General features: G+C 37.1%; 1 protein-coding gene across 5 annotated transcripts in view; it reads right to left on the bottom strand.

The window, feature by feature from the left end:
• ZNF385B (zinc finger protein 385B) overlaps window positions 1–12,824 on the bottom strand; it is a 169,119-nt gene that overhangs the window by 112,929 nt on the left and 43,366 nt on the right. Inside the window, exon 2 of one of the 5 annotated variants that reach the window (XM_027810601.2) lies at window positions 10,667–10,749. The exons of the other annotated variants lie outside the window; for them this stretch is intronic. The gene's annotated coding sequence lies outside the window, so the exon portion shown is untranslated. The remainder of the gene's footprint in view (window positions 1–10,666; window positions 10,750–12,824) is intronic. 5 annotated transcript variants of the gene reach the window in all.

Here is a 12,824-nt window from a genome sequence, read left to right as displayed (position 1 = left end):
ATAAGCCCTGTTCCTGAAGCAGCATGTTTCCTGAAGCACTGCCGCAGTTCACTTCAAGAGCTCACTACCTGGAGTGAAGCCAGACATATACCCTGGCATGTTTCACAAAACTGTAGAAGACTGCACTCAGTTGCCTACTAAAGGAATACAAGTCATTTACATTTTCCATAAGCAGGACTACTCAACATAAAACCAGGTGAGTCATGAGAAGGAAAAAACCCTTAGTCTCTCCAAGGAAGTGGCTTAAGACAAAGACAGTTAGTTCCGTAATGGGAAAATAAAAAACAGAATCAGTGTATTTCTGTAAAACCTTTCATTTAAGGACCTCCAAATCAATTAATGCCATTAATTCACTGGGCCTTTCAACATGTCTTTTCTTCACGTAGCACTGGAAAATTTAATGTGCAAGCTTGTGGTCACAAATTTGAAATGCATAAAGCCAAGAAAATATATTTTAATAAATGCATGTTTTGGAAATGGTTCAATTGCACACATCAGAAAACACCTTAACAAAGCTAAATTTCCTGCACCTAGCAATATGAAATTGGCCATTCAATTATCAAATAAACAACTGAAAAGAGAATTAATGCAATAAATACCTATGACTAAGAAATTCAACTTCCCCCTTAAGGGTGGAGAAATAGGTGCCAAACTTGAAGGAAAACATCCTGCTACTAGATCCTTCCAATTACTGTGCCATCCCAGATGTACCGTGTAGCCCTATCAGTGGTCATTCCAACTTCCTTCACAGTCTCTCTTAGATACTTACATTCTATTTATCTATGATACATGGACCAAATCTTTAACACCATCCCAACATCCCCAGATCAAAAAATAGTTTAACAGCATTTGACAGATGAAAAGAATGAACAGGCACTGTACAAAGACACTGATTATGGTGAGCAGCTTACAAATCCATGTTAAAAAACTCCAAATTTATGCAACTGCATATTTATATTTGTACTGAAATATAACAGAGGTTTAAGATTTAGTAAGCATAAAATGTGGACACTCTGCATTTAACATTAAGGACCTGGAACCGGGTTGCTGAAATCCTGGGCATGTGCAACATACATCACAACCTGAGACAGGGAGTTTCTGACCTCTTCCCATCTCATTCTTGACTGCCTGTTAGAACTCGTTTTCTAAGAGTGGTTCACTGATTCATTCTTCCTTTTCAAAACTGAATTTTACTTGCAAGGCGTGGAAAGAAACTAGCAACTTGTATGTCTCATTGACATATCAGCTATATTGTGTTTAGCCCATTAAAAATAAAAAAATAAAAAAAAAACCCTGCCCAAGCCAAAGGGCTGCTCTACAGGAAGACACATATTTAATGGGCAGCAAACCAGATTATTCTTCAGGAAGCTGTTTGCTTGTTCTTGTTCATACATATACCCATTTTTCTACTATGATATAATGAAGTGTTGCCAAAACAAACATTCACTTTCGTGAGAAACATCAAGAAAATCACTTGACTTCAGCCAAACGACTGTTTCTAAATTATTCTTTTCTTCCTATTTGCTCTATTTTCTTCATGCATTATGTTTCAAAGCAGATTTTAAAATTTTGGGAATAAGTCTTTCCCATAATTCTGTACAAGTGTAGCATAATAAAACTGTGGATCTTGAGACATGCTTGCAATACAAATAAACATCCAGTTAATTACTATAACATAAAAGACAACAAGCTCTGAGCAAAATGCCTCTCATTACTAAAGATGATCATGACCAGTTCTATGCCAAGACAAGGCTGAAGATTCATTTGAAGAACAAAAAAACATACATAGTAATCTAAAAATCTTGTTTAAAGTTTCTTTTTGCTACAAGGCTATATTGAACAATTACATACCCCCCCACACACACACACACACAGAGTGCCTATGTATGTAAGGTTTCCTTATTGGGCATTCATTGGAAGGCAGGTATTTTTCATTATAATTCATTATATCAATTCTTTTTTTCTTTTTTTTTTTTTTTAAAGACATTTTATTAAGCCTCCGTGCTCCACATCCTCTCCAATTCTTATTACCATTTTCATACCCTATGGTGAGGCTGACAAGAAGCAGTGTAGATTTGACAACCAGAAGCACAGGAATCTAGCAAGAAATTACTATGCAAATGTGTCTGGGAGAAGATAACATTAATAAATATTTGCTGATGGGCCTTTTGCTTCAGTAGGTGGCACATCTATAATGAAAACTTAACGGCAGTTTAAGCCAAAGATCAGAAGCCTCATATGTACATGTGGCTGATGGATGACAAAGAGGAAAAACACTTCTATGTGTTGTCATTTTAGAGGAACTAAGCCAAGCTCACTACCTTAGATGCAAATATTTTCCTTCCAACTTCTCACATTCTATAAATGTTTTATTTACCAAAAAATAAGACTTGTTGTTCAGCAGTTACTAGCAACTTCCAAAACTATATTTCAAAATAACCAGATACTCTCAGAGCTGAAACATGAAGTAGAACAGGCAACATTAGGATTGTCATAAAAAAAAAAAGGCAGCCTGAACATTTATTAAAAAAACCCAAAAAACTCCAAAGAACTTTACAACTTTTGAACTTAGTTAATTCTGCAGCTAAAGTAACGTAAGTCACAGGAAAGCACACCATATTTTTACCTCACTGTAGAGAAAAATCAATTATAAACTCTGACACTAAAAGAAAAATTTAAGAGAAGGAGAGAAAATACTACCATGTGATTACATAAAATTTCAATTTAGATCACAAGAGTGTAGGACGATGCTTCAGGAATAAAAAGTAATCAACCTGGGGTAAGTACTTAATTTCAGTAGGAGGAAAAGTAGAGGGAGGGCTCACACAGCAGGAAAAAAAGCAGGCAATTTAGGAGTGACCAACCTTCCCAGACATTCAATGATGTGCCCAAGAGCAGAACTCTACTTCTGTTTTAGTGTTTCCACTTTAGATATTGCTACAAAATAACTTCCTTTTTAATTCAAACCATGCTGTGATTTTCAGTTCTTAAAATACAAAATTGTAACATATTTTTGGATCTATTAACAGACAGCACTTTCAAAATCCTGAACACAGGTACACATATGAATCTGAGGTCACCCTGATGCAGAAGTGAGAAAAGCTTAGGTAAAGGTCAAGTTTGCAAGCAATACAGAAACTGAAGAAATAAATTCTGAGCGATACTTAAATTCACAAAGCTTTTTCACTCCCACTTCTGTGGGAGAAAGTTGGTATCAGGAAAAAGCAGCCATCTTCTGGCAGAACACTTTGGAATCAGAAATCCTGAACACTAGCTCACAAGGTATTAGAAAGATTAGTATTATGTATTACAGTCACAGGCTTAAGAGCAAGCCTGCTAACAACATCATCTTGTCAAGATAGTTTTGTGCAATTAAACTGCAAGCATTTTACCTTAAGTAAAACAGGAAGAAATTAGTCATCCAAATAAATCAGTATGCTTACACTGTGCTTCCACAAACTACAGAAAAGTCTTTGTGTATAGGTGGATGTGGGTGCAGGGAACATGCTCCAAAGGAGTTCAAAGGAGTTAAAGACGTCTCAAGGATAATAGTCTGAATATAACACTGTATAATATTGTCTCTAAACAATTCCAATGAAGTGGCAAAAAAGACAACAGCTAATGGGCATGCCTGTTTAGTATTAGTACTAGTGTACCAAAAAAGACAGTCAACAACATTATTTACATGGTTAGATTACAGATACTTTTAGTTCCAAAACTTCAGGTAAGACCATAGGAAAACACACGTCAGGTACATTGTATATGTAATGTCTTTACAAGCTGGTTAGGAAATAAGGAAGGAAGATTCTCTACTCCCTGTTCTCTGCATCTTCACTGAAGGTATGCTTTGGATAAATGTTTTTGAAATTAATACCAAGAAAATGAGGTGAAATGATAAGCACACGTCATATAAAGGAACTCAAACTACACTACCCCACCCCCCACCCCCCGATATTAAGCTTCACATATTTGGAAAAAAAAAAAGGGGGGGGGGGGGGGGGGAGAAGAGAAACCATTGGTAAAATTGGATGACAGGGACAAAGGTCACTGCACATCCTGCCTGGATGGTATCGAGAAGGGGACATAGAGCTGCTCCACAGCTGCCTTTCAGTATTTAACATACGAACATACAGAGGCCAATCTCTACAGAAGAGCAAAACAAGCAGCCTATACCATAAGCAAGGGATTTGACCTGGAAAACTACTGTCCTTTCACAAGTGTGCACTGAGAAAAGCTTGATCCTGCCAGCTGAAAATTAACTGAAGGAGAGGAAAAGACAGCAAAAGTCCAGAAAAATCCTGAGAAGTGTTGGTATCATGCTCCTAATTTGATGCTAAGAAAGAGAGCTTTATGAACTCCATTCTGGCTGAAAGAGCATTTGTTACTGTTACGAGTATATTGCGCAGACTTTAAAAACCAGGACCCAACAGTCCATTATTGTGGAGGCAAAGTTGTCGTTATGATTCATTGGAGAGTCACTGAGACCACTGATGTGAACCATGTTATTAAAAGAAAAAAAGTAATACATACTCCTTTCAGATGTTACACGAGCTGTGTTTGTAATTGCACACTCAGTACAAACAGTGCTGGACTTTAAATCAAGCCTCCATGCCATTTTAAAAGGAGAATGTTACGTAATAACAGGGGTTCTTTAATAGTGGGGAAGAAAAGGCACCTCCTGGCTCACAATTAGAAAATCCACATTGATAGTAAGATGCAGTTCTTAACTGCAAAGTTAAAGGGTTATTTAAACAATTGAACGGTGTAACAAGTAAATTCATCACATCCTGAAGTCCTTCAATTGAACTTGGATGTGACTCTAAATAATGTGTTCTAGTTCAATTGCAGATTTATTGGACTTAACAGCAAGCACTGGCATGTTAGTGAAAGCAATTTCTTCTACTGAAGGAATTAATGCTTGCGATTCTTTTGTCTGGTATTGTACAGGAGATCAGGCTTGGTGATTCGTTTGGTCCTCAGAGTCTGTGAGCCCCAGTGGATGCAATGAATCTGATTTTGTTTATACCAGAAGAGTCAGACTAGACCATACATGGCTTACAAATGTGTTGACTTCCAAATTTCTTGGTAACAAGTTAGCTTTGATACTGTACCAAGAAGAATTTTCTCATTATTTTCAGTTAATTGATAGATGTCCCTTCAGACTTCACTTCACTCTGGCAGCCAAATGCTCCACACCACAACAATATAGTCATGTTCCAGTAATATTCAGCAACAAGATCAAAGGAGGAAAACAAAACCAAAACTGTTTCTACTAGATTGTGGTACCTCAAAGTGTCCTCTGCTGCATGTCTGCACTGTACTGGTTGCTGCTCTAACAACTACATTACCACCTGAAACCTGGAGTTTGCAGAACAGTTTTTACTGACCCCAGAACTCTATTAAAGGTAGGCAATAAACACCACGTTCATGCAATAGATGCCCTAGAAAATAATACAGTTAGCAAAAGGATTTCAATTATTTCAATTTCAGAATAGGTAGCATATTTACAGTAGCAAATCAGTTTCTTACAGATTATCACCACTCAACTACCTACTAAAAGCTGCTGGTTTGACTCATTTTAGGATATATAATTTCTAGCTACATGTTTTTGACCACTCAAGGCAGAATAAAAGTCAGCCAGACTCCATGCATGCTCCCTATCTTGTACATGGGAACCTCATCCAGTCTTTCTAAACACCTAATATTTTTCCAGCAGTGTGCTTTTGCTACAGAGGGATCACTGTTGGAACAAATGAGGCACATCCTCTTTCAGAGGGGCTGGATCAGCTCCCTTCTGCGTAGTGCACAGCTGTCAGTTCAGAGAATGATAACCCCTTGTACAGGATGGATGGGACTCCAAGCAGTCTAACAGCCTGCTAATCGGCAGCCAGCAGAAAGAACACATTCCTGCTCCCCACTCCACAGTTATTCAATTAATGCATGACAATTTCTGTGATTAGGATTCTTATCTTAGCTATTTAAAGCAGTTAAAGTAACTTTGATGCATCGCATCAACCTTGCAAAGGGGAGACTTGAAGCAGCCAAGGTGTGCTCACTATCTATCAGAGCAATCCCAGGTTCTCAAATGAGGAAAAAAAGTAGAAATACTTTAAAAGTATAGATAGCTTTATTTGCCCAATTCATCCGTTGACTTCACGTCTGGATAATCATAACATATTTCTGAAGCAGAACTATAAAAAGATGGAAAAATAACTGCATATAGTTGAAGACAGAAAGTATGTGTCTGTCATTCCATCACCTCCCAAGAATTTCAATAAAAAATAAGCACATTATGATTGCAAACTTGGCCTGTCTTTGCCAGGGTAGATATCCGATGCAGTAATGTGTAATTGACAGGATCATTATCCACTAAAACCTGCTGATTCCTTTTGCCATTGGAGTCTTGACATGAAATGCAACTGAAATCTTTAACTTCAAAAAGATATTTAGATTTCAGCGATGCTTGGTATTCAGTAAATTAACAGCCCTTCAAATATACTTATTTCATATACAAGACCACCACTCACAGAGACCTACGTCAACAATGAAAGAACTCAACAAAGCTTCTCTTCAAAAAAGGCTTCAGTAAAAGTGGCTGGAAGTTTACTGGAAACACTGATGAAAATTAAATCATCTCATGTAAGTATTATTTCTAAAGCTATTTTTAACCTTTTGAATTTTGTTTTATTTAATATCATGCCTATTATGCATAAAATTGACTTCTGGTGATACAAAACACTGGTATATTTAATTGTGTTTCTAAAAAGGTGAAGTACACTATTTATTCATATACTAGACTCTTGCTCTAAAAATACTAAGCAATACAAAATCCTTTAAAAAATTATAATGTTTCTGTATTTCTTCGGAATTATTCTTCTGAAGAAGTGTGCACTTCCTCAAAACAAATTTACTCCACCAGAAGGCTTCCTGGATTTTAAAAAATATTTGTAATTAAAAACCAAAGCAAAGCCCCAAAATACACCACAGGATTCACACTGACTAGACCTTTGCCTCTTCAGCTGTGATCAACTTCACTTCCAGTTCACAAGCAGAACTCATGGGTGCAAAACCTGGAATGCTTCATCACCCCCCACCTTCTAGGGCAGAGTACTGCACCACTGCACACCTAGCATTAGCTTCACTTTCTGCAGGAGGAAAATAAGGGAACTCATCAGACTAGCAGCCAGAAAGTGAAAAACAGAACAACAACAAATACTCAATATCCAGCGTGCATCTCCTCAAGTAGTATTTCTTTAGGCCTATCCCCCAAAATATCATGTATTACTTTTCATCCTGGTTTAATGTAACCTTTTCTAAGACTGAATTTTCAACTGCCAGAAGCTGCAACTCTGCTGCAATTCAAACTCCTATTCATAAACCATACCCTCAACCTGTGAACACTCACACAAATATTTAAGCATAGGTGCATGATTACTCATCACCGAAGTCTCAGATATAGCACTCGTGAGGGTAGCTGACCCTTCAAAATTCTGGGACACCCTGACTCCAGCCACATTGCTGCTTCATTTCAAACATCAGGATGCAGCAACACCTCCTGCTCTCACAAATTCCTTCCTTCTTATTTTGATTTACTTCTGGAGTTGATCAGTACATCATACTTAAGCTCTAACCCAAATCTCTCCCTCTTCACCACCAATCCTATTAACATCTTTCCAACAAGTGAGCATGTGTATGACTGACAGCAGAAGTAGCTATGTATTTAGGTTGCAAAGCACCTTCAGACCATGGAAATCCCCAGCAGTTTTTATCCATTCCTGCAACAGCTCATTCTGTTGTATCACATCTCTCAGAAGATTCCAGTAAACTTGGGCTGGATCAATGAATTAATGTTGTGAACAACATGATAGTTTTAGCTAACAGCTTTTCCAACTATCTGACAAATGTTTACAAATCTGTTTATAAATATAAAATTACAATGATGTAGCTGTACATTGTAGATCACATATGAAATTATGTCAGCTGAAAGGGGTTTTTTTGTAATTAATAGTTTGGATACATATTTCAAAGTAATCTTTCCATAAGGTATATTTTTCTCATTTTTAAGACTTCTTTGCTAGTGGGTATCCTGACACACTTATCAAAACCAGGCTGTTTCTGCCTCAACTGAATAATTGTTGGTAACAATACAAGACATTTTAAGTACCAAACACTATATACGACAAAAATCTTCCGAACTTTGGGAATGTATAAAGTATTTAAGTAAATACCTTTGTCACCCAGATTTTCATGGATATTTTCTTACAAAGCATAAGCAGATTACAGACTTCATTCATTAGCTGCAGGTAAATTATTACTTTATTGATTTGGATTTTAAGCTTAATTGATTGTCCAGTTGAGAAATATTATCTACAGAAAGATTCCAGCAGCATAGCTACCATGCAGTAACCACAAGTCCCAGAGTAGAAGTCTAGTATACAGTTAAGGTAACAATGTCAACTCAAATATTTTTTTTTTTTCCAGCAAAGGTAATCTGAAGTAATCTCTAAAACAAAGTCATCCGACTTGTTAGTTTTGAGGACAGACAAAAAAGAAAAAAAAATATTTTTCCCCCTAAGGAGAAATACTTGTTAGAGAGGATAAATTATTGAAATGAACAAGTGTTTGCAAATAACAAACAAAATGAAGGAACAACAACATTTTTATTTTTCTCTGCCAGATTCTTCCTTGTCTCTGTCAAGATTTATTTTAAAAAAATCTGGTATAACACCGCTTCCATATAAGCATTCTTTATAATCATGTCTACAAAAACAACTAAGGATATTTTCATGATTATTTAATCCCCAGAAAATAAGCTCCTGGTGTTCCAGCTTTGGCTTTTCTGAAAGTCTGTGCCCTGCTCACCAGCCAAAGCAACTGAAAAGTTTGAATCTTGTTTTCAGAAGTAACCTGGGTACACAGTTACCAAGTGCTATTTATGTTTCCTTAAAAGGTTGCTACAATGATTATTTAATAGAGGATGGATTTTTACTATCCAAAACCTTACTAGATACATATCAGGCTTCAATGGTACCACTAACAAAGCTGGCCACAATACACTGATTTCAATTCCTAACAATAATCTCCAGTTGTTGCCAACTAGTCTGCTTTTTCTTGATGAAGTGATTTCTGTGACTCTTTATCCAGATGTGCCACTCCAAAGCCTAGAAATCTTCCACACCTCTTTATTTCCTCCATGCTTCATTTAAGTGCATTCTGCTGATTAAAAAAAAAAAAAGCCTCCTTTTCTGTCCACATTTAAATGCTCAGTCCCAGAACTATTATTCCATTCTACCTATTATGAAACAAAACATTTCAGGATGTCATCATTGCGAACACCCTAGGCTGAGAGAGAAGAGATAGCATGTGTAAATTTTGAATCCAGTTTGAGCAGAAAGACACACAATTTTAAGAACGTCTTTCATAGACTTCTTCCCACCTCTTCCTCTCTCTGTTCCACCTACTATAAAGTATCCTAAATAAAGAAAATGGAGACCCCTGGATGGAAGCCACAAACTTCCAGGCAGTATGTTCTGACTTCTAATTATGTCATTACAGAACATTTGAAGAGAGCAAAAGGGAAACAAGCACACTAGAGACCTGCTCTCTCTGTCTCTTCTTCTAGCTCAGTATAAGAATAAACATCACTCAAGTGAGCAGTTAACAAAAAAAAAAAAAAAAAAGACAACAAATCCAGAAAAGAACACACCACAATAACCTCAGCAGTCCCTAGACCTGGAAACATCCTTTAATCACCTGAACACAAGTAATCTAAGGACAGATCTCAAACACCATCCAGAGCAAACGCATATATGCATATACCAACAAGTGGTATCACCAAATGAATCGTACCACAAATTCTTGCCCAGTCAAAAATCTGACACTTTCACAAGTTGCCTACCAGGAAAAGTTTTGCCCACTGAGCTTTCACAGTCATATCCCTTCCCTCAGGTAGCTCTTATAACACACTACATGAATTTGAAAATCTCAGTCCTTAAAGAAGCTGTAATATTCTGAGAAGTACTACAGCGAGAGAAATACAATACTTACTCATCTTCTCCAGAGATCTGCACTGCTCAGCCACAGACAAAAAAAACTTTTTCAGGGTAGGTCTTGGACCTACCAAAGGCTAAGGAATTTAGCCTTATCTGCCCTAGCTGCTGGTGTCAATACAAAAGCACCATCCTTACACCTGTACAGATCAAAAAGTACCCTGCTTTCCTCACTTAAAAAAAAAATTAAAATATTCTTACAGGAACAAAACACATCTGTGAAAGAGGGAAGTTACTCAGTTCATTTTCCCTTCAAAGAGATGTTATGAGCACTGCTCAGAATCCAACAGAACAGAAACCATATGAAAAAAGACACAGTTTCTTGGCTGAACGTTCTGGGTGAGAACTCAAGAACATCTCTGGCTTTTTAGCCTATAGACAGGGAAAAACATATATAAATTCCAGCTTCAGCAGCAGGTCTTCAACAGGGCTTGCCACAGTGATCTACAGTTCTGAGTTTACTCTGCTCTTCTGGCAGGAATCCAGTGACCTTCCCTGAAAAAGGCAAATTCAAGATTTCCATGAAGAGCTTGGCTAGACTTGAGTCCCAAAGTCAAGTGATCAACATGGAATTGCTTACAGTCCCATACCACTTCCTCAGTCTTTATTCCCTTTACCTTACAGTATCCTCTTCTCCTCCAGAATCTCCTTGTAAGTAACCTTGCAGTGGTGAAACCGCTATCCCCTCAACATTCTCAAGCTGCAAAAGATCACCATACGTTAACACTGATGTCTTCTAAAGGAGAAGAAATTAAAATTATGGTGCCATGTGATAACTGGCAATCTGATATAGTAATGGCTCTTGAAACAGTAAAGCTTCCTACTAGGAAGCCAAGTAGTTTTGTCCAGTGTAACGAGCACACCAGCTCTTCCTTCTCACTTTACCTACCAGTGTGAAATGGCAGTAGGGGAAATATGCAGCAATAAAGACACTTGGAAGAGGATGCAAGATTTTTGAAGCTGAAAGCACCTTACAAACAACAATGTGTTGGAACAAAGAACTAGCCAGCTTGAAATGTGACAAGCTTGTATTCATAGTGATAAAAAAGCACAGATAAAAGAATCCCAAAAAGAATAAAAGGACAAGGAAAGGCATTCTAGCTCAAGCACTTAAAGAAATAAAACAAGTTTTATGTCATAGTAGTGACATGTCACACATTGTTTTCAGAATGTTCACGACTATCTTCTGCCTGGTAGCCTTTAAACACATGCTGAAGAATAGCAATTAAGTTTATTCAAAAATCCTAAAAAGACAGCAATTTTTTTTTAAAGCTGTAAAAAAACCCAAGCTGTCAGTCTGTATGTATTTCTTGACTACAGGATGATCCAACCAACACGGCTTTGAGAAAGGACCTTTATTGAAGTGATGCTGTGCCTTCCAAGTATCTTTGACATAGGGCAGTATTCTCCATAGCTTCTACTTCTCTTCCACCTCCATGATGATGAAATAATAAAAAAATCAGTACACCATCTTAAGTTTATTTCTTAAGTAAGCCTTTGGAAGCTATGGCCTCCAGCTGCTTCTTTCACAGGAAGACTTATCAGCAACTGATCAGGATCTCTCCTCAGCACTTGAGAGAAGAAACACGATCACTTCTAAAGCCCACCACATCTTCCACACAAAAAGCAATTTCAAATTTTGCCCCTTGCAGACAGAACAAGAGCAAAGAAGCAAATATTGTATCACAAAAAAAATGCTTACTGCAGGATCAAGTCAGAATTATGGAGACCTCTATTAAAAGCAATACAATTTAAAATTACCTAGTAAACAAGAGAAATTACCATAAACTGGACAAAGTAACTCAAGCGAAGCCTAACAATGCACAATGTTAACCACTGTAATCTTTCACTAAGGACAGCTGCTAGTGAGGGAACAGTTAGCAATCTGGCAGTTAGAATGTCCTCTTCCAAGAATGAAAGATGGGTAAAAAATTGGCTCATCAATTTATGAATTACATATATTAAAGGAGGTTTTACAAAGGTATTTACTAACGACATTTTTTGACTCCTATAGATTTCCAAAGAAAGAGCAAAGTTTGTAACCTGTTCTAAAATTGCTTTCTAAAAAGCATCTCTCCTGAATGTTTAGGGTGCTTCATACACATTTTTCAAGTGTATTTTGTCCTTGATCATTAAATAAGCACACAGAGCAAATCAGTATTGAGGGACAGTAATTTTCCATGTCATGAAAGAAAGCTTATTGCAAAGTAATTACAAAACTCTGTATGAAGTTTAAGAAGGTGACAATCAATTTAATAATTTTATGTCATGAACTACAAATGTATGCTTACAAACGTTATCTGAAAGACTGCAACAAAATAACTCAAAAATGCTATCAGAACTGTGAGTAATTTAGCTAACTGTGGAGACTTTTCCTTCATTAGGGTCTCCCTAGGATCCCCACCATGAGATGGATTTGTGTTGAGGGTTTTTTTGGGTGAGAGGTGTTGTTTTGGGGTTTGTTTGTTTTTATCTCCAAAGAACACCTTAGCAGAAGCTATCAGCTTTGACAGAACACCAAAATTCTGGCACTGAACCATAAATTGACCATTACCATAAAAAGAACTGCTAAATGAGAAACCATGTGCTCAGTATAAAACTAATTTCATGCTTTCAAAAGCACACAGTGGCTTCTAGCAAGATAGTGGCCCTGGGACTTGCAAAGACAGATTGGCTAATACAAATGGTGTGTGCTCCTGATGCAGTCTGCTTAGCCAAGCTTTACATGTACTGGCAGTAAATGGAAATTCTCGAATCTTCTGTCAAACAAATACA

The sequence above is a fragment of the Falco cherrug genome, chromosome 8 (genome assembly GCF_023634085.1).
Source record: "Falco cherrug isolate bFalChe1 chromosome 8, bFalChe1.pri, whole genome shotgun sequence".
Classification (NCBI taxonomy): Eukaryota; Metazoa; Chordata; class Aves; order Falconiformes; family Falconidae; genus Falco; species Falco cherrug.
This window is presented reverse-complemented; position numbering and strand designations above follow the sequence as displayed.